The following is a 4,536-nucleotide window of genomic DNA, read 5'->3' as shown; positions in this document are numbered from 1 at the left end:
AAATCCCCAGTTTTTTTTTTTTTTTTTTTTTTTTTTTTTTTTTTTTTTTTTTCCATGAGAAATGGATAACAGTAAGCTTCTCAGAAGGAGAATGGAGTGGTTGGTGGGCAGGAGTAGGAGGGACAACTATTTTCTACTGTACACTCTTCTGTAACTTTTGAATATTTTAAAGCATGTGTTTATGTTAATTGCTCAAAGAATATGCAAATAAAATTCAAATTGATGTGGTCCGAGTTATTTCCTTCCCAGTTATAAATAGAAATGTACGTATATGTTCACCAAAAGTCATGTCCAAGAATATTCACAGCAGCCCTAATTGTAGTGGCCCCAAGCTGGAATCCTGTCTAAACGCCCAACCACTATAAAATGCAAAAATTGTCGTCTTTTCCACAGTGAAAGACCATGTAGTAAGTGATCTATAACTACGGGCAACAATGTGAATGAATATGACAAACATGTGGAGTGAAAGAAGTCAGACACAAAAGAGTACCTACTTCGTGGGTTCATTTATAAAAGGTTCAAAGGCAGGCAAAACTACTATAAGACATTAGAAGTCATAATAGTGGTCCCCCTTACAAGGTTTTGTAACTTAAGGGGTCAAAGAAGAGCTTCTGGAGTGTTGATAACATTCCGTCTCTTAACTGGGGTGCTGCTGTTTGCATATGTGTCTTCAATTTGTGAAAGTTTCTTACACTGTTTTCTGTATGTTACACATCAACTGAAGGTTTAAATAAATAAATAGATAAATAAGAACGATTGGATAGCACAGGAACCATCTAATGGGACTCACAAGAAAACAACAGAACAATAAAATAAATTTTGCTTTGAGCTTTTCCAGTGATCTCCAAATGGTATCCATTTCATTCCGTCTCTAAAGGGCAGTTTCAGAAATTCACAGAGGCTACCATTTGTTAGTGGCAGCAGAAATTAAAATACAGAGTGAAGGGTGATATTAAAATCAGAGTCAGGTGTATTAGTATCTTTTTCAGTACTATCAAGCAACAGTACAATGAAATAAAGATATAATGTATAATTAGAACCATGTCAAGATCTTAAAATAAAGTCACAGAGTTAGCAATGTCCAAGTATTAGACTTTGGAAAGTCAGTGTGATAGTAAAAGACATTTATATATTCTTCAGAACTGAAAAATGTCACTGTATAGCGTAGGAAACTTAGAAATAACTATCCAAAACAGAAGTCAAGTGAAATGTAAATGAATGAATTCTAATCTCAAAGGCCATTCGATGAAGACAATATCTCTAACCACTATCTCTTATGACCTCGAAATCCCGGAGCTCAGGAGGTACATAGGCCACAGAGCTGGTAGGTTATGGAGCCAGGGTTTGAACCCAGATCTTGAAAGTCCAATGTAAAGCACCTTGACCTTTTGTCAGTTACTGGACCACATGCAGCTTTCTTTCCTGAAACTTTTACACTTATTCACACTCTCCTGTCGAGGCTGGCACCTTCTCATCCTCCAGATCCCAACTGAAATTCCCTGAGGCCTCTTCTGCCACCTAATCTGAAATCATTCTCCTTCTTGATCTCTATGTCTTGTTTTCTTTCTTCATAACGTAGCAGAAGTCATAGTTGCTTCATTTACTGGGCAGTGGTCCTTGATCCTGTATTTACTTACCAGTCTCATGGACTAACAGCTCCATGAGGTGACAGCCACATCTATTGTGTCTCCAACTCTTCCTCCTGCACTTGGCATGCTAGGGATGCTCAACAGATGACTATTTTAAATGTCAGTCATGGCCAGGCGTGGTGGCTCATGCCTGTAATCCCAGCTACTCAGGAGGCTGAGGCACGAGACTCACTTGAACTTGGGAGGCAGAGGGTGCAGTGAGCCGAGATTGTGCCATTGTACTCCAGCCTGGGTGACAGACTGAGACTCAGTCTCAAACACTTATATAAACAAATGTCATAATAAATGCCAAGACAATGTGAATCGGCAGCTCTCACAGGAGACCTGGGAGAGTAGTAGTTGCAGCTTACCTCTGTTTGCTGTTTACGTTCTGTGTGATCTCAAGCAAGAAGCTGCCATCTCTGGACCATAATTTCTTCATGTGTAAAATAAAGGCTGATTACTTACTTTCTAAATTTCCTCCATTCTAATTGCCAGTCACTAAATTAAACTAATTCACAACAATGTGTGAATGGCTGATGGCTTATTACCATTCCCAGAGGGAGGTGCATTTTTAAAAGATAATGTTCCACATTCATCTCTATTTTTAGGCTATCAGCTCGGTAAGTGAAAATAGTGGAACTGATTGGAAAGAGATAATTTTCTGCTGAGAGCAAATGAACCTGAGATTCTGTGCCTGTGAGTCAGCTGCCCTATTAGTTCCTGCTTTTCTCAGCTGCTTCCTCTCTCCTTATTTCAACTCAGGCTTCAAAAGCATGGAAACTTTTTTAAAAAAAACTTTTTTTTTTTTTTTCCCACCTCACACCCTCCCCAACTGCTACAGTACACATGTCCATAGGGCTTCTGCTGTGATCATCGTTAGAGAGTATTAAGCTATGCCCAAGGAAGGCAACGGCTTTGTCTGAAGTTGTGTGGTTCCAGTGGGTTTGGTTTCTAGAAACCCCAGGATTTCTTTCTGTTTCCAAGTGTGGGGCTCTAGCTGGTTGCCAGGCATTGTGGTTTTGCAGACAGGGCAGTATTTATCTCTCCCTGAGCCTTAGTTATTCATCGTCGTCTTTCCGGAACTCCAAGTGTCCTACCAGGAAAATGAGTGTCTAGGCAGAGAGGACAAAGGTTGGCTCAGAAGAACAAACAACAAGAGGAAGCACTCAGTAGCAATCACAACATTGGGGAGAGCAGCAAATAGTAGAATTCGGCCCGTGTTTACAGAATGGCTCTGTTCTGTCTTTTCTTTCGTTGTTTTGATCCAACATCTCTAATCTGAATCCTCCAGAACTCTAGCCAAGGGCTGGGTAATCGACCCAGCTGATCCTAGCTTCTGATGAAAGTGAGAATATGTTTTGCCTCTTCACAGGGGCCCCACCCTTGTTTTTTCCTTTGACTATCATGTTCCTCCCGGCAGCCGGGCGTTGAGGTTGCCTCCTTTGATGCCTGGGTCATAACTCGCCCTGAGGAATATATTGCTGTCAGGCCTTACTGGGCACCTGCATCCACACTCACCAGCACTGAAGTGACAATTGAGTGGCTTTGGTCATTGTTTCTTCAGCCAGGGCTTTCTTTCATCTTAGCCTCAAAATTCCCTGCCCTGAAGGTTTATTACCAGAAGAGTTTATTTAAATAAACAATTACTAGACCAAACTTCACTGGATCCCACCTTGGGAAGATAACTTTTTTTTTTTTTAGATGGAGTCTCACTCTCACCCAGGCTGCAATGCAATGGTGTCATCTCAGCTCACTGCGTCCTCCGCCTCCCAGGTTCAAGCAATTCTCCTGCCTCAGTCTCCCGAGTAGCTGGGATTACAGGAGCACGCCTGGCTAATTTTTGTATTATTCGTAGAGAAGGGGGTTTCACTATGTTGGCCAGGCTGGTCTCGAACCCCTGAGCTCAGGTAATCTGCCTTCCTCGACCTTTCAAAGTGCTGGGATTACAAGCATGAGCCACCATGCCTGGCCAGAGCCCCTTTCTTTTACCCACATTTCAAGGGATCCAGGCAATCTGTGATGGACTCACCATTAATACACTGAATGACAGAGATCCAAGAGTGCAAATGTAGGAGACTCATCAGTATTGTGTGACTTGGGAAAAACTCGCACACACCCCACCCCAGATTGGTTTTTAGGAAAGGAAAATCCCACATACAGAATGCCTTTACTTTTCTTGTGAGATCTTGCCTTATGCATTTCTGCCTCCAGAGCAAAATTAAACTCTAGTTCTGGCTTGGTCTAACTCACTGCCACCATCCTTGCCACTCAGTACGAGAAGGGGTGTAAGGAAGTCTGCATCTTCTAGGAGCTGAATTAAAATGCAGTATCTCAGGCCCTGATCCAGGCCGGCTGAGTCACAATCTGCATTTTAACAAGATTTCAATGGGATTCATATTCACCTTAAAGTTCAAGAAGCCTCTGTAGCCTCCTTCACTGTTGATTCTTATTTTATTTTTTATTCAAATTTTAATTTTGTTGAGACAGGATCTCACTGTCAGCCAGGCTGGTGTGTAGTGGTGGATAACAGCTCATTGCAACCTTGAACTCCTGGGCTCACGGGGTCCTCCTGCCTCAGCCTCCCAAGTAGCTGGGACTACAAGCGTGCACCACAAGGCCCAACTAATCTTTAAAAATTTATTTGTAGAAATGGGATCTCACTATGTTGTCCAGGCTGGTCTCAAACTCCTGGCCCCAAGTTATCCTCCCACCTCAGCCTCCCAAAGTACTGGGATTATAGGCAAGGGCCACCGGGCCCAGTACTTCACCACTAACTTTTAAACTGGTGCCATGCAATCTAAGAGAATTGAGGTGGCATTGTTGTGTTCATAACATACTGCGGTCAGAGCATTTACAGAGCAATTGGAAACAAGAAAATGCATGAGCAGTTTAAAAAAAAAAAAAA

Source organism: Rhinopithecus bieti, unplaced genomic scaffold (genome assembly GCF_001698545.2).
Source record: "Rhinopithecus bieti isolate Rb0 unplaced genomic scaffold, ASM169854v2 scaffold_2554, whole genome shotgun sequence".
Lineage (NCBI taxonomy): Eukaryota > Metazoa > Chordata > Mammalia > Primates > Cercopithecidae > Rhinopithecus > Rhinopithecus bieti.
The sequence above is the reverse complement of the archived record's forward strand: the minus strand, read 5'-3'. Positions refer to the sequence as shown.